The sequence below is a fragment of the Macaca nemestrina genome, chromosome X (genome assembly GCF_043159975.1).
Source record: "Macaca nemestrina isolate mMacNem1 chromosome X, mMacNem.hap1, whole genome shotgun sequence".
Taxonomy (NCBI): Eukaryota; Metazoa; Chordata; class Mammalia; order Primates; family Cercopithecidae; genus Macaca; species Macaca nemestrina.
Genome location: NC_092145.1, coordinates 36,313,605 through 36,336,559, shown reverse-complemented (window position 1 = coordinate 36,336,559; position 22,955 = coordinate 36,313,605). Strand labels below are relative to the sequence as shown.

The 22,955-nt window shown below is 40.5% G+C and overlaps 1 long non-coding RNA gene across 1 annotated transcript in view; it reads right to left on the bottom strand.

Annotated features, from left to right (window-relative positions):
* Positions 1-418: 418 nt before the first annotated feature.
* The window catches only part of LOC105468390 (uncharacterized), a 57,806-nt gene continuing 35,269 nt past the window's right edge, over positions 419-22,955 (bottom strand). The window contains exons 6-8 of the long non-coding RNA XR_979462.3: positions 9,319-9,405; positions 3,805-4,092; positions 419-2,453 (exon numbers count right to left, since the gene is read on the bottom strand). This is a non-coding gene — a long non-coding RNA (uncharacterized lncRNA). The remainder of the gene's footprint in view (positions 2,454-3,804; positions 4,093-9,318; positions 9,406-22,955) is intronic.

Here is a 22,955-nt window from a genome sequence, read left to right as displayed (position 1 = left end):
CTTAGCAAAAACATATACTACCAAGTAGATTTTTAAAAATATAAGAACAGAGTATTCCTGCTTTCTTTATCTTTTTCCTGTCTGTTTCCACCCATTCTTGCTTCATAACTTTTAACAGGACCATTGCTATTCACTTCAGAGGACATAACATGTTACAAACTAACAAACAAAAAAATATATATACATATATATATATATATATATATATATATATATATATATATATATGCAAGTGTCTTACCAGGTCACGAAGAGCTGGGCTGTCCACTTGAAGCTGCAGGACAAACACTACAGACCCAAGTCATTTTAATAATTCAGTGGGCATATATTGAGCACCTACTATATGCCTGGAATTATGTTCAGGGTTGGGTACTCACAGGTGTCTAAGATCCGTGGCTTGCTTTATCTAGTTCTTAGACAATAATGACACAGGTCAAATTCTGAAATAGGAGTAAGTACAAAGTGCTCTGGGAACATAAAAGAGAATGATGAGCTAAGATGCAAAGACGAAGAAGTAGGTCAGCGTCTGGGCGGGTGCTCAGGAGCAGGCATTTCAACTGGGTCCTGAAGAATCATCAGAAATTTAACTGGGCAGTAAAGGAGAGACAAAGAAGAGAGGTCATTGCAGGTAAAGGAAATAGCATGAATAGTGGCAGAGATCTGTGTGTGTGTGTGTGTGTGTGTGCACGTGCATGCCTATCTGGGGAATGAAATGGCTGGACCATGGGACAGAGTAGCAGATGGGTCTAGAAAGCAGATTGAAGCCATAAATACCACACTAAAGGGTCTGCCACGTACCCTGAAAAGTAAGTCTTCTGCCTCCCAAACAAACATATTATTTTCTGCCACCACTCCCTTCCCTACTTGCCTGGTCTGTGCCCTCCCATTATCTTCATTTCCTACCCAAAGTGATCAACTTTTTTTTTTTTTTCCACCACATCATGCATTTACACATTTACCAAACTGACTGGGTCCCTCCCGTGTACCAATGTCATGTCTCCTTGAAACACCCATTTGTACCCGCTGCTTGTTGAAGCATGAAACCCAGAGACAATGGAACTGTGCATGGTCTCCATCCTAGTGCCTCCCACTGCCATCATTCCTGTGCTCTTCTGGGGTTTGGCTAAGACCTCTGGAAGTCAGCCACTGCATACAGGGTCAGTATTCTAACATACTTGCCAGGACCCTAGTTTATACTCAATGCCATATTTCTCACTAATATTTTTCTTCTGGAGAATATAATTATATTCACTAAAATATGTTATTTATTTATGTTAACATGTAATGAGTTATTTAATTAATAAATATTTTAAAATTTTTCCCAGGCTGGAGTGCAGTGGCGTGATCTCGGCTCACTGCAACCTCCGCCTCCACCTCCTGGGTTCAAGTGATTCTCCTGCCTCAGCCTCCTGAGTAGCTGGGATTGCAGGCGCTCGCCACGACACCCGGCTAATTTTTGTACTTTTAGTAGAGACGGGGTTTCGCCATGTTGGCCAGGCTGGTTTTGAACTCCTGACCTCAGGTGATCCGCCCGCCTCAACCTCCCAAAGTGCTGGGATTATAGGCGTGAGCCACCCCGCCCAGTCTAATTTCTAATACAGTAAATATCAATAGCTATAACCCATATAAGCAAAATTTATTTGGTTCCTCAATAATTGGTATACGTTTAAAGGGATCCTGAGACCAAAAAGTTTGAAAACTGCTGTGTAATTCTCAATAAAAATAAATAAAAATGAGCAATGACTGCTACTCACAACATTTCTAAATTTCACAAACATAGAGCAAAAGAAGCCAGACACAAAAGCGTATATACTATTATATCCCACTTATATAAAGTTCAAAAACAGGAAAAACTAACTTATGATGTTAGAAATCAGGATGTTGGTTACATTGGGGTAAGAAAGAGGGGTAGTAATTTAGAAAGGAAGCATGACGGGATTTCTGAGATGCTGCCAATATTCTATTCCTTGGCCTGAGTGCTAATTTAAAAAGTATGCTCAATTTGTGAAAATTCATTGGTGTTAAGTGCACTTTTCTGTTATGCGTCATTTGCTTTGTTTTTTAAACATTGAAAAAATATGCCCCTGCAAGTCTTAGCTCTGCCATTTTCTAGCCATGAGTTGGAAAAATTACTTGACTGTGTATCATTTATTCAACAAACATTTCAACATTTCTTGAAGATCTATCCAGTGCTGTGTACTGTGTTATACATTACAGATAGCAGCAGTATGTAATGCACAGTCCCAGGTTTATCTAGTGCAGCGCAAGACAGACAATTATCTTAGCCCACTTTGTGTTGCTATAAAGGAATACCTGAGGCTGGGTAATTTATTTTAAAAATTTGACTCACGGTTCTGCAGACTGTACAAGAAGCATGGCCATAGCATCTACTTAGCTTCTGGTGAGGTCCTCAGGCTGCTTCCATTCATGGTGGAAGGCGCAGGGAAGCTAGACTGTGCAGATATTCCATGGCAAGAGAGGAAGCCAGAGAGAGTGAGGGGAGGTGTCAGGCTCTTTTTAACAACTAGTTCTCAGGTAACTAAGCAAGAACTCACTCACCCACCCCAGGGAAGGCATTAATCTATCCCTGAGGGACCCACCCCCATGACCTAAATTTCTCCCATTGGGCTGAACCTCCCAACATGATCAAACTGCGGATCGAATTTCAACATGAGCTTTGGTGGGGACACATATCCAAACCATAGCAACAACCATTAAAAATATCACGGCCGGGCACAGTGGCTCACGCCCATAATCCCAGCACTTTGGGAGGCCAAGGCAGGTGGATCACCTGAGGTCAGGAGTTCGAGACCAGCCTGACCAACATGGAGAAACCCCGTCTCTACCAAAAATACAAAATTAGCCAGGCATGGTGGAACATGCCTGTAATCCCAGCTACTCGGGAGGCTGAGGCAGGAGAATCGTTTGAACCCGGGAGGCAGAGGTTGCAGTGAGCTGAGATTGCACCACTGCACTCCAGCCTGGGCAACAAGAGTGAAACTCTGTCTCAAAAAAAAAAAAAAAAAAAAATCGTCACGGGGGTGTTAATTCTTACAAAAAGAGAGGTACAGCATGCTGCAGAGTATATAACAATGGACTCAACCTTACCCAGTGAGTCCAAAATGAGGAGATGACACTTAGCTGAACTGTGAAAGACAAGTAGAACTAGTCCACCAACAGAATGGTAAGAGTTACTTGGCATCTCCATTTGGCTGCCTAATAGACATCTCAACTTATCGTGGTCACACTGAACTCTTGATCTTCCCCCTCCCCGCCCTCTCCACTTCATCCACCTTCTCCTCCTGAGGTGTTCACCATCTCAGGAATGGCAACTTCATCCTATTCATTCCTCAGGCTAAAACCTTCAGAATCATCCTTAATGTCTCCCTTCCTGTCACACCCCATATGCAGTGCCAGCTTCACCTGAAGCTAATGAAGTTTTAGCCTCAGGAACCCTCACATTCCAAGGCCCTAGAAAGGCCCCTAGGAATGTGTTCACATTGTCATATACTTTTGTAAAATTTGGGACAGTAAGATATTCTTACTGCAGTCAGTTAAGACCACTGTCTCTTTCCATTCCAAATTTCATTCCATCATGTTTCCCCTTGTATTAGGTGCTGTTGGAGTGACCAAGGACATTTTTGGGATCCTGCTTAGGTAAAGTTGAGTTAGGGATACATTTAGCTGGGCTTTGGCAAGATACATTTATGTCGTTTGCAGTCACTTCCTTGCATACTGCATACTGCTGTCCCAGTAAAAGGTTGGCTTCCTGGAACACCGCTTACAGCCAATGTGCTGACTCACCTGGTGTAGTGACAGAACAGTAGAGAACCAGAAGTCACATTGTGATATGAATCTGTCCTATGGTACTTGACACTGGAAGCATGGAGGTAGTGGAGGTGACACAAGGTTTGAAATATACACAGCCAGAAGCTAGACTGTGGAAAATCCTTCTAAAACATAGACTTGTATGCAGAAGATTTGGTTCTTACTGATGCCTAGATTAAAATGGGATTTTTCATGCCGAGGCAGGCGGATCACTTCAGCTCAGGTGTTCGAGATGAGCCTGGGCAACATGGCAAAACTCCGTCTCTACAAAAAAATATATAAAAATTAACCAGTCTTGGTGGCGTGAACCTGTATTGTAGTCCCAGCTAGTCGAGAGGCTGAGGTGGGAGGATTGCTTGAGCCTGGGAGGTCGAGGCTGCAGTGAGCTGTGATTGTGCCACTGCACTCCAGCCTGGGCAACAGAGCAAGACCCTGTCTCCAAAAAAGGGATTTATTAACGGTTAAGAATATACTAGACAATGCAGCATACAGAATTATAAGTGCAGCATACTCTTTTTTTTATGGGAATATCATTAAATAGAATTGATCTGAATTCCTATGTTTATAGGACACAGACCTGAGGCAGTACTACAACCAATGAGTATGTGTGTGAAGTCACGGGTTTTATGAATCCCAGCATATCAAATCACATGTTAGAGTACCTGACTCATCTTGTCCTGACAAAGTCTACCTGATTGGCATAATTTTTCTTATTTTATATACATACTCACATTTGTACTTTATTTTGTATGTTTTTTAAACAAGGCCCACAAACTAGATAAGTTTCAGATCCTACATATAGGATATGGCCCTGCTCACATTTTATATCTAACCAGCAAGTCAAGATGGTTATACTGTCAAAATATGTCCATAATCCAGCCCCTTCTCACCACCTCGAATGCTACTGCTCTGGCCCAAGCCACCATCACCTCTCACTTGGATTACTGTACTATCCTCCCGAACAGTCTTCCTGCTTCATCTTCCCCTACCCACATCTTCCTGTGAGTCTACTCTCAACATTGCATAGAGGGATGTTTGAATAAAATTAATTAGATTATATAACTATTCTGCTCAAACCCCACCAATAGCTTCACAATCCACTCGGAGAAAAAAAGCCATACTCCATAAAGTGGCCTCCCAGCCCCTTCACAGTCTAGGCTCCGGCTGTCCCTTCAGTACCATCTCTTACTGTGCTTGGCCTTGCTTACTCCACTTCAGCCATACCATCTTCTTTGCCATTCCTCTAACACAGCATGCAAGAGTCCCCCTCATAAGTTTGCAATGACGACTTCCTCTCCCTAGAATGTTCTTCCCTCGGATATCCACATGGCTTATTCTCTCACCTTCTTCGAGTCTTTGCTTAAATATCACCCTCTCAAGGAGGCTTACCTTGAGCTTGCCATTGAAAATTTCACCAACCCACCCTCTTCTGTACTGTAGATCCTGCTTACCTTGCTCTCTACCTTTTCTTTTTTCCATAGTACTTATTACCGTCTAAAATACCATGCGGTTTACTTATTTATTGCCTTCATTAATTTTTCTCTCTCTCCTCTGGCTAGAATGCAAGCTCCACAAGCATAGGAATCTCTATTTTGTTCAGTGCTATATCCCCAATACTTAGAACAGTGCCCGGCACCAGGTAGGCACTCAATAAGTATTTGTTGAGTGGATAAATAAATGAATAAAGAGTTGTCCAGGCAGAGGGAGGAGCGTGTGCAAAGATCCAGAGATGAAAGAGTGTTTGGCTTATTCAAGAAACTTAAAGAATCCTCAAGTAGAAAGATCAAAAATGAGAGTGGCTCAAGCTGAGTCTGGCGAGACAGGCAGGAACAAGAGGATGAAGGGCTCTGTAGACCAGAATAAAGATACTGAATTTTAGAGCAAAGAAAATCCATCAAGGAGTCATAAACAAGGGAGTGGTGTGATCGTAGTTTGGAGAGGCCATTGGCAGTTGTGTAGGAAACAGATTGAGGGTGGGCAGACTGGAGGCAGAGAGACCAGTTAGGAGGCTAGAAGAGTAGTCCAGGCAAGAGTATACAGTGTCAGACCAGTTTGGGTGGCGACAGTGGATATGGAGAGAAATTGAAAAATAATAAAAGTATTGAGGAAGTGAAATAAAAAAGCTCTGAATATGAACCAAAGGAAGAAGGGGTTTTGATAAGAAGGGGATGATAATCTGTGCTAACTGCAGCTATAAGGTTAAGAGAATAAAGACTGAAAATTGTCTATTGGGATTTAGTGACAGGGAAATAATTGGTGATCTTGTCAAGAGCATTTGCCACAAAATGGAGATGGTGAAAGTCAATCTGGAGTGTAATGCCAAGTGAGTGAGGTCTGAGGACATGGAGGCCACTCCTAATATCTGCAAAGCACCTGACACCTAGGAGGCTCTGAGTAGGTGCCACTTACCTCTCTCCCTTCTCTATATTATGATGTTGCAGAACTGTGACAGTATTGCTAATTAAACAAACTCCAAGTAAAGAAAACATGTTAACATATTAAAATAATACCATATGTAGTTAAATATTTACTATTTCTTTGGCATCATATTTCTTAAGGTAAAATATTAAATTCAGATATTACTGAGGGAAACAGCTGGTACTGAATATTCAAGCTCCCAGAGGAACACATTAATGAATCATTTAAAAAACTGGACAGTTTCACATTTAATCTGTTCAAGGAATAGAAACACAGTCTTTTCTCAATTATTGTCTTATGAAAGGAATATAAATTTATGATTAGTCTGTTCCCAAAATGGAAATGGCCTTTTGACATTATAGTAATAAATGTTTGTTATAAGAAATTCAGGCATTAACTTAGTGTATAAAGAAGAAACAGGGTACAGAGTTGCAATGTTGCAAGAAAAGAACTGTTCTGTGGGATGCATGGAGGTGGTGGCTATACTACAGTGTGAATATAGTTGATGCCAGCAAACTGTACATTTACAAATTGTTAAAATGAAAAATTTTATGCTGTGTATATTTTACCACACTTTTTTTTTTTTAAAGTACCTTTTTTAAAAAAGAAGAGAAGGGGCCGGGCGTGGAGGCTCACGCGTGTAATCCCAGCACTTTGGGAGGCCAAGGCGGGTGGATCACTTGAGGTCAGGAGCTCGAGATCAGCCTGGGCAACATAGTGAAACCCCATCTCTACTAAAAATACAAAATTAGCTGGGCATGGTGGCGTGCGCCTGTAATCTCAGCTACTCGTGAGGCATGAGAATTATTTGAACCTAGGAAGCGGAGGTTGCAGTGAGCCAAGACGGTGCCATTGCACTCCAACCTGGGTGACAAGGGCTAAACTCCGTCAAAAAGAAGAAGAAGAAGGAGAAAGAGAAGAAGATCCTCTAATTCCACTGCCTAAATGGGCATATAGGATTTGTCCTTCATTCATTCAATAGATATTTATTGGATGTCTGCTATGTGCCAAGCACGTGTCTAGATGCTGTGGATACATTAGTGAACAAATTAAGGTCCTCTCCCTTGTGGAACTTACTTCTTATGGGAGAGAAAGAAAATATATAAATATACAGGGAAGTATGTATTATATCAGATGTGATAAGTGATATAGAGAAAAATAAGGCAGAGAAGGGAGATAATGAGTGATGGGGAGCCTGTAATTTTATATAAGGAAGGTCTCACTGATAAGGTGACATGTGAGCAGAGACCTGAAAGAACTGAGGGGGTAAGTCATGCAGATATCTGAAAGAAGAGCATTCCGGGTAGGGGGAATAGCCAATGCCAATGCTCCAAGATAGAAGTATGTTTACTCCATTCCAAAGAGGCTAGAATGGAGCAGGTTAGGAGAGAGGAGTAGGAAAGGAAGTCAGAGAGATTTGTGGGAGCACAGGTCACATAGGTCTCTGAAGGGCACAAAAAAAGGACTTTGGATTTTACTCTGAGTGACGATGGAAACCACTGGAGAGTTCTGAGTAGAGGAGAGACCAGATAGGACTTGGCTTTAAAATAATCGCTCTAGCTATTCTGTTCACATTAGACTACAAGAGGACAAGGGAAGAAGCAAGAAGAAAAATTAGGAGGCTATTGCAATAATCCAGGCAGAAAATGAGGGTGGCTGAGACCAGAGTGGTGGGAGTGGAGATGGCGAGAAGTACTCAGATTCTGTACAGATATTGAAGGTAGAGTCAATAGTATTTGCTAAAAGACTGGATATAAGGAGGATAGACCTAGGCTTGTGTGGCCTAACATACAATTTGGGGGGTTCTCTGTTAAGAAGAACAATAAAAAATTTGGTACAAAAGTGAATATTTCTTTAAACTGAGAAATCACAATATATTATGAATTTATAAAAGCTTACAAATACTACAAACATCAGAAAATCTAGAAAAATAATTTAATATTAACCTCCTGACACACTCCCTGTAACTTTCTCATATTGTAGGTTGCATACCATTTGTTTCCCTGCCACATGATGATTTTATAACATTTTCTATAAAAAGAAGAGAAAGATAACTTTGTCTTTCCTTTAACATTATTAACCAAAATTTGTATTGTATTGGACTTTTATTTTGCTTTAATAAAGTTTTTAATTGCCATTGTAATAATAATAAGACAAGTTTTGACAGGCTAGTCTTCTTTCTTTCAGTTTACATATTTGGCTTTCTTCCTTCTTATCATATTTAAATTCAGGTTCATCAAAAATCTGAAGAACACCACAAAATTCATCTGAAAATAAAGCATTTATAAGAACAATTGCAGTGTATTGAAAAATGGACACTGCATTGTATTGAGTTATGTAATTATATAATCAAATCACTTTTAATACTGCATACATTGAGTTACTGATTAATATGTTTAGGCTTTTTGTGATTGGAACACTTGTTTCTTCAGGTTATTTTCCCATGTTCGTGACAATTGCATATGCCATTTCATCTGAAACTGCCAGTCTTCATCAGAATAAGATGAGTCAGATACACTAAAACATGATCCAATATGTTAAAATGCATAAAACATGCAAATTCATACATAGACAAAAATCATGATTTGTAATACTGCTACAGGCTTATGCTCTGAAAACAAAGCATTTCTGATAAATTCTGTGTCACAAGATTTCCATATAAAATGATGTGGCCACTATGGAAAACAGTATGGCAGTTCCTCAGAAAACAGAATTACCATGTGATCCAACAATCCTACTTCTGGATATTTATCCAAAAGAATTAAAATTGGGGTCTCAAAGAGATATTACCTCTCCCATTTTGACTGCAGCATTATTCACAATAGTCAAGATGTGGAAACAACCTAAATGTCCATCAGTAGATGAATGGATGAAGAAAATGAGATATAAATACAATGGAATATTAACCAGCCTGAAAAAGAAGGAAATCCTGCCATATGTGACAACATGGATGAACCTGTAGGGCATTATGCTAAAGGAAATAAACCAGGCATAGAAGCACAAATACTGCGTGATTCCACTTATATGTGGTATCTAAAATTATCAAACTTGGCTGGGCATGGTGGCTCATACCTGTGGCACTTTGGGAGGCTGAGGCAGGAGGATTGATTCAGCCTAGGAGTTCAAGACCATCGTGGGGGACATAGTGAGACCCCATGTCTACAAAAAAAAGAAAAAAAAATCTGAGCATGGTGGCATACACCTGTAGTCCTAGCTACTCAGGAACCTGAGGCAGGAGGATCCCTTAAGCCCGGGAGTTCGAGGCTACAGTAAGCTAGGATTGCACCATTGCACTCTAGCCTGAGTGACAGAGTGAGACCCTATCTCTAATAAAATAAAAGAGTTAAACTCATAGAAGCAGAGTTGAATGGTGGTTGCCCGGGGCTTATGGGAAAGGGAAGTGGGGAGTTGTTGTTCAACAGGTATGAAGTTTCAGTTCTTCAAGATGAAGATTTTCTAGAGCTCTGCTGCAAAACATTGTCCCTCCAGCTAGCAATACTGTATTGTTTAGTTTAAAATATATTAAGAGGGTAGATCTTATGTTAATTGTTATTACCACAATAAAAAAACATATGCTGTGTTTATAGTTACACATGCTGCATTATTGAGTATATTAGTGACAGAAGAAAACTCCCATTCTGACTAGGCGGAACCGAGTCCTCCATATATAGTTTTACATGTCCAGTGAATAATTTTCCACAGACTAGTTTCTGGCTCTGTACATTCCAAATCTATTTCTCCTCAACTACACATACTCCCAATGCTGGGTGCTATAGAAGGTGTTAGTATTTGAGATATGCTCTTTGGCCCTGCACCACTAGCCAGCATAGTAAGGTAATTGAGGTGAGAGTATTTCTGGAAGCCACTCCTTACGCTGAGATGGTTAACAGTGATATAGAGATAACTGCCAGCCATGTAAATATATCTGATCAAATCAAAAACAAATGTAAACCCAATTAAATTTCTCCTCTGCATGATCCCAACAACGTTCACAGCCACCCAATGCCAATCCCGCCATGAAGGAAGAGTGATACAGGGGGAAGTGAGAGTGAAAAGAGACAGCTGTCTTAACTGATTGTAATTAAAATATTTTACTTTTGTAAATTTTACAAAAGCATATGACTATGTTATCCCACCATAAGGAGCCTTGTGTCTTGTAAGGCGCTCCTGCAAGTGAGCGGCTCTGATGCTTAAGCTTCATTAGCTTCACAGGAAATTTGGTACTAGATGTGGAGTGTATGAGAGAGGGGTCAACGATGATGCCAAGGTTTTTGGTCTGAGCAACTGGATGAGTGAAATTGTCATTTACTGAGATGTAGAAGACTAAAAGAAGATAAGTTATGGGGATGAACATCTGAAGGTTCAGTCTGGAACAGGAAAAGTAGTTTAAGATGTCTATAACACAGCTAAGCCATGTCAAGTAGGCAGTTGGATGTATGAATCTGGAGTTCAGGAAAAAGGATTGGCTGAAGAAGTGAATTAGGCAGACAGCAACACGTGGATTATATTTGAAGCCATGAGATTAGATATGGAGCAAGGAGAGTGAGAGAAAATAGGTGGACCAAGACCAAGCCCTTGGGAAATTCTAATGTTGGAGAAGTTGGGGAAAAGAAGAGGGATGAATAAAAGAGACAAAGAAAGGAACCAATGTGGTCAAAAGAAACCAGGAGAGCGTGAGGTCCTGGAAGCCAACTGAAAAAGTGCTTCAAAGTCGGAGTGATCAACTATTTCAAGTAATGTTAGGACTGACAAGAGGTGGTTGGAGTGAGTCAAAGAGAGTGGACAGAATAAACAACCTACAGAATGGGAGAAAATATTTGCAAACTATATATCCAACAAAGGACTAATATCCAGAATCCACAAGGAACTCAAATCAAGAAAAAGCAAATAATCCCATTAAAAAGTGGACAAATGACATAAACAGACACTTCTCAAAAGAAGATACACAAATGTCCAACAGGTATATAAAAAAATGTTCAACAATACTAATCATCAGGGAGATGCAAATTAAAACCACAGTGAGATAAAAACACAGTGAGAAAAACCCAGCCAGAATGGCCATTATTAAAAAGTCAAAAAACAATAGATGTTGGTATGGATGCAGTAAAAGGGAACACTTTTACACTGCTGGTGGGAATGTGAATTAGTACAACCTCTATGGAAAATAGTATGGAGATTTCTCAGAGAACTAAAAGTAGCTCTACCATTCGATCCAGCAATCCCACTATTGGGTATCTACTCAACAGAAAAGAAGTCATTATATTAAAAAGACACTAGCACACATGTGTTTATCACAGCATTATTCACAATTGTAAAGATGTGGAATCAACCTAAGCGCCCATCAACTGATGAGTGAATAAAGAAAATGTTGTCTAGTCACAATAGCAAAGACATGGAATCCACCTAAATGCCCATCAATGATAGACTGGATAAAGAAAATGTGGTACATATACACCATGGAATACTATGCAGCCATAAAAAAGGAGTAAGATCATGTCCTCTGCAGGGATATGGATGGAACTGGAGGCCATTATCCTAACACAGGAAAAGAAAACCAAATACCACATGTTCTCACTTATAAGTGGGAGCTAAATGAGGAGAACACATGGTCACATAGAGGGGAATGGTATACACAGGGGCTTATTGGAGGATGAAGGGTAGGAGGTAGGAGAAGATCAGGAAAATTAACTAATGGGTACTAGGCTCAATACCTGGGTGACGAAATAATTTGCACAATAAACTCCCAAAACACAAGTTTATCTGTGTAACAAATTTGCACATGTACCCCTGAACTTAAAATAATTTTTTTAAAAAAGAAAATGTGGTATATATACACCATGGAGTACAAACCACTCAGCTATCAAAAAATAACAAAATAATGTATTTTGCAGTAACTTGGACGAAACTGGAGGCCATTATCCTAAGTGAAGTAACTTAGCAATGGAAAACCAAAAACCGCATGTTCGCCCTTATAAGCGGGAGCTAAGCTATGGGTGTGCAAAGGCATACAGAGTAGTATAATGGACACTGGAGACTCAGAAAGGGAGGAGGGTGGGAGAGGGTAAAGAAGGAAAAAAATTACCTATTGGGTACAATGTACACTATTTGGGTGACAGGTACACTGAAAAACCAGACTTCACCACTATACAATTCATCCATGTAGCCAAAAACCACTTATACGCCCTGTGTTAGGTCATCCTTGCATTGCTATAAAGAAATACCTGAGACTGGCTAATTTATAAAGAAAGGAGGTTTAATTTGTCTCATGGTTCTGCAGGCTGTACAGGCATGGCACCAACATCTGCTCAGCTCCTGGTGAGGGCTTCAGGGAGCTTCCAATCATAGGAGAAGGTGAAGAGGAGCGAGCATATCACATGGTGAGAATAGGAGCAAGAGAGAGAAGGTGGAGAGGTGCTAACGTTGGAGACATTTAAACAACCAGATCTTGCATAAACTCAGAGCAAGAACTCACTTATCACCTAGAGGATGGCACCAAAGCCATTCATGAGGCATTCACCCCCATGATCCAATACCTCCGACCAGGAACTATCTCCAACACTGGGGACTGTATTTCAAAGTGAGATTAGGAAGGGACAAATATCCAAACCATATCAACCCCTAAAGCTATTGAAATAAAAGAAAGATAGAAATAATCTAAAGTTAGGTTGTAATTATGGTTGCATAGCTCTATAAATATACTAAAAAGCTTGGAATTGTACAGTTGAAATATGTGATGATTATTTTATATAAAATATACCCCAGGTAAAGGCTTTTTAAAAATAAACATCAAAAAGTACCAGAGACAGTGATGATACTTTGTGGTTTGGAACTTGCTTTTCTCAGTAATAGTTCTTGGGATTTTTTTCCTATCGGTGCATATAGATCTACTTCATTAATTTTTGAAGTTGCTTAGTTAAGTGGTACCATATTTATTTACCCAATTCCCTTTGATGGACATTTTGGTTGTTATCTCCTTGGCAATCATAAATAATGCTGCAATTAATATCTTTGAACATATTTTATGCATGTGCAAAATACAGATTTTTGATTTCTGGAATTGTTAAATAACAAGTATGCACATTTTGAGTTTTGACACATTACCAAATTGCACTCAATTGACTTTTCTCATCAGTAATATTTCAGAATGCCCTTTCCACACACCATTTTAAGCACCGGATACTAATAATCTTCTAATCTTTGCCACCCTGGTAGGTTTGTAAAAATAGCAATGTGATTTTAATTTGCATGACTTTGATCACCAGTGAAGCAGAACACATTTTAATCTTTATTTCCATTTGTATTTCTTGCTTTGTGTCACAGCTGGGTCCTTTGTCATTTTTTTCTATTTAAGCATGTATCTTTTTACGTTAATCAATTAGTTAGAATCATCTCATATAGGTTGCAAATATTTTTTTTCTAGATATATTGTTTGAATTTCAACATTATTTATGGTATTTTAATAGAGTTTTAAAATGTGGTCTATGTTTTCATTCTTTTCTTTTAATGGTTTCTGCCTCCAGCATCACATCTGATTGGGTTTTTTTTTTTTTTTAACAAAAGCCAGAGAAATAGGTTTTCAGATTATTAACCCAAAGCTTAAAGAAAGCACGTTCCCTTTTCATAGCTAATCAGGTATCTGCAATGGAAACAAAATTGCCCCTCTCCATTCCCAATTTTAATCAAAATGTTTTTCTCCTTATGTTACTGGCAAAAAAACCACTGCCTAATTGAGACTTCTGTGTATTCAGTTAATGCTTCTGTGCATTTGGCCTGACAATGCCCAGAGGCTAATGGGACCGTGTGCTCTCTTTAACAAAGATGAGAGCACAAACATGAGTAAGACAGCCTATTATGGGCTTTCTGGGGCCTTTTAAAAATATTACATTTTCAGCATGTGAATTACACCAAATGGTGGTAACGCAGGTTTCTGGGGTTTAATGCATTTCTGCTCATTCCGTTTATAAAGCAAAATTGAAATAAAGTAATTCTATTCCAAAATATGTTTTAATCATGAGTTTTTGAAAGCTCTTTAGGTAAGATGTTTTTGCCTTGCATGATTTAGAAACCATTAAATTAAGTGGGTTTCCACAGTATTTGAATACTGCAAGTTGAACTTACTTTCAATCTAAAAGCAGGCAGAAGAGAATTTTGATGTAAACTGAATTATTAAAGTAATTTTCTTAATGATTAGGAAGTCGAGTCAAAAAAACAAATGCTAGCCACTACCTATAAAATACAGAGTTATCAATCCTTGTTGTTTTCCAAAGTAGTCCAGATGTTTTAGAGGTAAATTTTGAAGTAAATTTGAAGTAAATGTCCAAAGTAAGAAAAATCAAATCGAACATTCAGACTTCAATCACTGCAAAAAAGACTTACAAAAATTTTTCAGATCACAAGAAATTGTTAAAACACCAGAACCCAAAAACAGAGGAGAAAGGAAGAAGTGTGGGTTGTGAGGTTAATTCCAGCATGTCCAGAATTAGCCCTAGTTGTTTTACTGAAGTTCTAGTGTGACACTGACCCCCTATCAAGACACAAAACATACTGGTTAATGGTGTTGTTTTGTAGCCATGAGTCTTGAGATTCACAGTGGTTTGTCCGAGCTTGTCGACATTATGTATTGGTAACAGTGAGACTGATTATTTGTACCTGGTCTGTGTGTGACATCTGTCCCTCCCTCAAAGGGCTCTACTGTTGAGGTTAAAATATGCCTGTGTGACTGGCCCATCTGGGAGTCCATTTTGGACTCCCTGGTTCTGAGGTGTTCTGTGCACATGTCAGTGTGTTCTGTGCACATGTCAGTGGTCCAAGTGATAAAGTGGGTCCTGCTATCATGGCTCTTAGAGAGGACGACAATAGGATCCTGTCCCTGACCACTCCAGACCTCTGGCTGTATCCTTTTCCTGTAATAAACTATGTATTTGTGAGTAATGCCATTTGAGTCCTCTAAGTCTCCTTTAGCAATGGAACCCTGTTCACTTGCCATAGCTAATGCAGCGTGGAAAAGTCATCCAGGAGAGTGGAAGAGATTATTAGTGGGGATACACATTGTTCAAAAATGGTGCTGAAAAAATATGGTGCTGGGACAAATAGTGTAGTAGATGTGTCTGCCCAGGTCACAGTGATTCTTCTCAGAGAACTTCTATCTTCTATCTTCTCCTTTCCAATTCATAAGGTTTCAGGAGTGGGTCCACAACAGCCACGTACACATTAAGTGACCCAAGTTCCCTAGTCAAAGCTGGTCGGATCAGAGGTGAACTCCTGACCCAAGCTAGACTGAGAAGAGTCTCTTCCAGTCTGAAGGGTTGGCATCTTTAAGGGAGGAGACCTAAAAGCTCAGGGGTTGAGCTTTGGTATACACAGCTTCCACCAACAAGACCAAGTAGCCGAGAAAGCCCACCCACAAAGATGAATGAAGCCAAGGCTCAGAGGGCAGCAGAGCTGAGAAATGGCAACAAGCTACTCTTTGCATTCCTGACACCATTTCCTTCTCTGATTCCAGCCGTTTGGGAAATTAAGCTCCATCCAAGATCTGGGTTCCAGAGAAATATTCCATATTCTTATAATAAATTCCCTTTTTTCCCCCATCAAGCTAGCTTGAGTTAGCACCTTTACTAGCACCTAAATATCCTTAACTCACTAGCCATGTAGAAACATATAGAGCTAGATCACTACCTCACCGCCTGCCCAAAAATATATTCCAGATGGGATTAAGATTTCAATTTCAAAATAAAACAATATAGTGAGTAAAATCAAATATAGGAGAATATTTTTATTTATTTATTTGAGACCAGGTTATAAGACTGGCTAATTTTTGTATTTTTAGTAGCAATGGGGTTTCGCCATGTTGCCTAGACTGGTCTCGAACTCCTGGCCTCAAGCGAGCCAATCACCTCAGCCTCCCAAAGTGTTGGGGTTACAGTTGTGAGCCACCATGCCCCAGCCAGGAGAATATCTTTTATAATCGTGGAATCTAGAATCAAAAATAAAAAAGATTTAAACATTTGCCTGTATGACATTTGAATACTTATAAACAGCCAAAACACATCATAAACAAAGCCAAGAGGCATAAAAATAGGGAAAGTATTTGTAACAAATATGCAAAGTAAAAGACTAGTATTGGTAATACACAAAGGACTGTTATAAATTAATAAGATTGGCCGGGCACAGTGGCTCACGCCTGTAATCCCAGCACTTGGGAGGCTGAGGCGGGTGGATCGCCTGAGGTCAGGAGTTCGAGACCAGCCTGGCCAACATGGTGAAATCCCGTCCCGTGGTGGCAGGCGCTTGTAATCCCAGCTACTCGGGAGGCTGAGGCAGGAGAATTGCTTGAAGCCGGGAGGTGGAGGTTGCAGTGAGCCGAGATCGCACCATTGCACTCTAGTCTGGGGGACAAGAACGAGACTTCGTCTCAAAAAAAAAATTAATAAGATTAAAAAGGCAGGCAAATCGACAAAGGATGAAAATTGAGAAATCATAGAAGGCAAATTACAAATTACCAGCAAACATAGTATATGAAAAGATGTTCAACCTGACACTTATTTAAGAAATAGAAACGAAAACTACAGATTGGCAGATATTAAAAAGGTTAATAGCCCTAGTGAGGACAAGGTTTTAGAAAAACATATACTCTCTTTTAACTATTGTTAAAAACTTTTGGGAATGTGATTTGGCAATATCAACTAAAATTTTAAATGCACAATAACTTTTGACACGGGTAATTCCACTGCTAGGAATTTATCCTACAGAAAATCACATAATGTGCATGATACTATATAATAAGGTTGTTTATTATAAAATGGTTTATAATAATAAAATTTGGACATACACAAATGTCTATCACAAGGCATTGCATTTTTTAAAATCTAGCATATCCACAGAGGGTAATAAACTGCAGCAGTCTAAAAATATTGAGGCAGCATTGTATGTACTGACATGGAAAGCTACTTGGAAAATACTTTAAGAAAAAAGCAAGTTGCAGATCACAGGAATAGCATGATTTTATTTTTGAAGAAGTGAGGGAGACCATGACCTGATAACAGTGGTTACCTGTGGGCAATAGGAATTGGGGGGGGGGGGCGTGCAGAAAGCTGGTAATTTTTAATGCGTACAGTTCTAAGTGTTCTAAAGCTTCTACAACAGACATTTATTAATTTTGTAATGATTTTAAAATAAAATGTTTTTAGAAACTTCAGACAAAAACGAAAAGATGGCTGGGTGCGGTGGCTCATGCCTGTAATCCCAACACTTTGGGAGGCCGAGGGAGGCGGATCGCCTGAAGTCAGGAGTTTGAGACCAGCCTGGCCAATGTGGTGAAACCCCATGTCTACTAAAAATACAGAAATTAGCCGGGCATGGTGGCACGCACCTGTAATCCCAGCTACTCAGGAGGCTGAGGTAGGAGAATTGCTTGAACCCGGGAGGCAGGTGGAGGTTGCAGTGAGCCGAGATCGCACCATTGCACTCCAGCCTCGGTAACAAAAGCAAGAATCCGTCTCAACATCAACAACAACAAAATAATAAAATTTAATTTAAAATAAATAAATAAATAATAAGACTTAACATCAAAATAGGTCAATTCTCTTTAATTTAAATTATAAATCTAACATGATCCCAGTAAAACTGCCTATTCTAGGGACTAGAGAAGCTTGTTTGATGTTCATATGGAAAATAAGAAAGAATAACCAGAAAAATGCTGAAAAGGAAGAATAATGGGGCAGGAGGAACTTGTCTTATTAAAGTGTATATAATAAATATGGATAGCAAGGATATTTATTACAGCAGTGTTTATATTAGAGACCAACCGTAGACCACTAAAATACCTACCAATATAGGACTAGTTAAATAAAATATGATATGTCCATGTTGTGCAATACTATGCAATTATTGACAATGATGTAGATGTACTGGTGTGGAAAGATGCCCATGATATATTGCTAAATACAATAAAGCAAGTTGCAAAACAATAAATATAATGTAATCCTATTTATGAAAGAAAGGCACATATATATATGAACACATGTACATTACATGTATGTAAATACATGGAAAGTAGACAGAAATTATGCCCACTGAACTGGTAACAGTGGTTACCTTCAAGGAGAAGACTGGGATTCAGGGTATGGGTGGTGGGAGGGAGAGTAGTAAGGATTTTGTTCTGTATGCTTCTATAATGTTTGAATCTTTTATGAGAATGATTCCTGTATCACCTGTGTACTTTTTTTTTTTTTTTTGAGATGGAGTCTCGCTCTGTTGCCCAGGCTGGAATGCAGTGGCGCAATCTTGGCTCACTGCAAGCTCCGCCTCCCGGGTTCACACCATTCTCCTGCCTCAGCCTCCCAAGTAGCTGGGACTACAGGCGCCCACCACCAGGCCCGGCTAATTTTTTGTCTTTTTAGTGGAGACGGGATTTCACCGTGTTCACCAGGATGGTCTCCATCTCCTGACCTCGTGATCTGCCCGCCTCGGCCTCCCAAAGTGGTGGGATTACAGGCATGAGCCACTGTGCCCAGCCTGCTCACCTGTGTACTTTTTAAAAGACAAAAAATGTCTGTAATCCTAGCACTTTGGGAGGCCGAGGCAGGTGGATCACTTAAGGTCTGGAGTTCAAGACCGTCCTGACCAACGTGGTGAAATCCTTTCTCTACTAAAAACACAAAAATGCATGGTGGTGCATGCCTGTAATCCCAGCTATTCAGGAGGCTGAGGCACAAGAATCACTTGAACCTAGGAGGTGGAAGTGAGCCGAGATCGCACCATTGCACTCCAGCCTGGGTGACAGAGTGAAACTCTGTCTCAATAAATAAATAAATAACAAAAAGTAAGAGCAGTTACCACAGTCTGCTTCTCTGTGAATGTTGGGAGAAACTGGACCACATTCAAAAGTTTACATTCAATCACATATTTCTTCATTTATTCAACAAATATTTACTGCTGAGTGCTAGGTACTTGGTACTCACTAGTGATTAACAGACAATGCTCTGATCCAGGGCAGCTCATCCAGCTGGGTGACTGCTGAAGCCAGCTGTCAGTGGAGGTGACTGGAACACAGGTGCAATTGATGTGGCTCTTTAGAAGCCACGTAGATCAATTGTGTATGGTTAATGGCTACTAATAAAATAAGAAGTTAATGCCTGTTGCAATAATGTCCGCAAGTGAGAGATAACATGACAGAGGCAAAAAACCTAACGATTTCTGGATCCAATGATGCAAAAAGAGAAAGGCAAGCAACAGTGGAAAAATCCAACATGTCTGTTGTAAGACTTTTACCTAAAGCTTTCTTGCTCTCTGAACCAGCCATGGAATCAACTCTGCCCTCACCTGTACTTTCTGGTCTGCCAAAGTAGAAACCTACCCATGGAACTTTGCTTTTCCTTCTTGGACCATGACAGACTCAGGGAGTGGAGGGTGGCGGGCATTGCCAGGGCAGCTAATGGGGACCTCAGGAACCGTAGATTTGTGGCTAAATACCTGAATCCTCCCATCCTGGGGAGGACTGGGATTTATGTGGTCAGAGCCAGAGTATGAAGCTTCTGCCAGAGGCAGCACAGTCTGCCAAGGCCCTGAAGGTCAGGTCAAGTCAAAGCCCTCAGGAGAAAGCTGGGGTTTGATCACCAGGATGACCTTGTGCAGGCCTAAATCCAAAGAGTCCAAGACAAGGCTCAGACTGAGCAAAGAATCCAGCACTGTTTGCCTGCCCACATCTTCCTGAGCTACTGAATTCCCTCCTCGTGTTCCCCTTTCTGTCCTCTGAATTCAAGTCCTGGCACTGGCTTTCCTGCTAGAGCCTTGGCCCTTCTCCACATAAGTATCTGACTTTCTGCCTCAGGTTGCCTGAGGAAAAGCCCTGAGACAACCTAGCCCCTGGGACCGTGCTACCCAGGAGTCAAGCCCATGGCCTGCACTCCCAGCCCATCTGTCCTGTTCGCTTCAGTGGCAGAGAGACCAGCACCCTACTCATGGGCATTAGAATCTCGCTATCAGACCCCTGGCAAGGCCCTGTCTGGGCAGCTCTCCCTTTTCAATATTGCTTTCTGGTTGCAGCACTTCGCAGGCATCTTTCTCAGTGTAAATCCACAAATTGGTATTCTGGATTTGCAATCAACCAATTGTAAATTTAGGTAGGGCAATCCCATCCCTAGACCCGAACACTTCTGGGAGAGCTGACAAAGTTTCTGAATCCTCAAATTTGCAAAACAGACCCTCCGCCCCTGGAAGGACCTGCTCATACAGCCAACTGGTTTCTTTCTGTACCACCTCGTCACTGAAACAGGCAGAGTACAAGAGACGATTCTGAAATATAGAACCCTGTCTAGGAAGGCAGGCTTAAAGAGGGCCTCCAGGAAGGGACTGTGAGCAAAGCATAAACTGTGTGTAGGTGTATGGCAGTGGGGGGCAATGGCAAGAAGGAGGAATAGAATAAGAGAGCAGTTAAAAAAAAAAAAGAATGTGGATGGGAGAGGGTGGGTGCTGAGAATTACTTAATAGATACAATGCACATTATTTGAGTCATGGATACACTAAAAGCCTAGATTTCAGACTGTGCAATACATCCATAGAACAAAATTACATTTGTACCTTTTAGATGTATACAATAATTTTTAAGACAAATGTGAGCTCTGCCTGTGTTTGCATCTCAGTCCGGTTTCCTCATTTATAAAACAGAATCATAATATCTGAAGTCCAGTTTCCTCATTTGTAAAATGGGATCATAATAGTGTTTACCACTATGTTATGAGAATTAAATGAGGAAGACTTAGCACAATGTCCAGCACATAGGAAGCGCTCAGTATATGCCACCTGCTCCTAGAGGAGAGAGTGAGGCCAAGGAGGTTCCAACAGGGAAGAAAGCAGAAATAAATGAAGGGAGATGAGAAAGACTCAGATGAGCTGCCTAATTCCCACTTTTTTCCGAGGGCCAGCCTTGACTGTTTTAGGTGTTTAACCAGAAATGTATTTGCATGATTTGTAAATTTCCCTGTCACTACCAATTTCCAATTCCAGCTCTGTCCTTTTTTATCTGTGTGTGACCATGGGTAAATCTCCTAATCACTCCATGCCTGTTTCTTCAAAAATACAAGTAGGTGGTTATTGTAGAAAACTGTTAAGACCATTTCTATTCTAACATTCTTATTCTATCTTAAATTCTTGTCATTTTCTTTGTGAAAGGGTTATGTGTTGAATTATGTCCTCAGAAGGATATATTGAAGTCTTAAGCCCCAGTACCTGTTGTTACCGGTGGAGGGTGTCCAGGTTCTTGGCATTTTGAACAAAGAATTGGATAAAACCCACAGGTTTTTCAAAGGTCAGATGGCTGTAGGTGTGCAGTTTTATTTCTGGGTTCTCTATTCTGCTCTGTTACCAGTGGAGGGTGTCCAGGTTCTTGGCATTTTGAACAAAGAATTGGACAAAGCAAGGAAAGAATGAAGCAAGGAAAGCAGAGATTTATTGAAAACGAAATTACACACCACAGGGTAGGAGTGGGCTGAAGCAGCTGCTCATGGGCCCCGACACAGAATCTTCTTGCATACAAATACTCCCTAGAGGTTTCCCATTGGCCACTTGGTGTTCAACTTATGTAAATGAAGTGGTGGCCCACAATCAGAGGCTAAAGGGAAGTTACAAAGTTGCACTTCTGTGCAAACAAAGACTTGGCCCGCAGTCAGAGGCTGAAGGGAAGTTACAAAGTTACAATTCTATGCAAAAAAAGAGGTATTTTCAATTTCCCATCTGCCCCACAGAAAAGGTGGGGGTTTGCAAAGGGAAACAAAAAGCCTCTGGTCCTTTTGTTACTTAGGTGTGGAAAGTTAGGTTTTCCAGCTGGGTGTGGTGGCGGGCACCTGTAATCCCAGCTACTCAGGAGGCTGTGGCAGGAGGATCACTTGAACTCAGGAGGTAGAGGTTGCAGCGAGCCAAGATCACGCCATTGCACTCCAGTCTGGGTGACAGAGAGAAACCCCGTCTAGGGGGAAAAAAATTAAATAAATAAACTCCCGCGGCTTTCATGATTGCTTCTGGGAGAAAAAAAAAAAAAAAAGGAAAGTTAGGTTTTCCTTTCCACTTCATTCTAGGAAGTCAGTGTGAATCAGCCTCAGGTTCCCTACCTCCAGACCCTATTCTCCTACCTCACCTGAAAATGAGACCTTATTTGGAAATAATCAAAGATGTAATCAAGTTAAGTTCGTTTATTAGGGTGGGCCCTAATCCAATATGGCTGGTGTCTTTCTAAGAGTAGAAGATGCACAGAGACACGGGCGAGAAGACGGCCATGTGATGACACAGGCAACAACTGGAGTGATCCATCTACAAGCCAAGGAACACCCATGATTACCAGAAAACAACAGAAGCTAGAAGGAGGCAAGGAAGGATTCTCCCCTCCAGGTGTCAGAGGGGCAGGCCCTGAAGACACCTTGATTTCAGACTTCTAGTGTCCAGAACTGTGAGAAAATACATTTCTGTTATTTTAAACCATTCAGTTTGTACTACTTTGTTACAGTAGCCCCAGGAAACTAATCCAGAAAGTGTCCCCAAAACATGTCTATCTTGTGCTATCAAACTGTTGTTTCCAAGAGTCCTACCTGCTTTCATATCTCCATTTCTAATTAAAGAAAGTTTAAACACAGCATTCTAAATTCCTGATTTAGCAATTTCATTAAATGATAAAAATTAATGCATGATATACCAGATATTCGGAAAACATAAATTGCCAG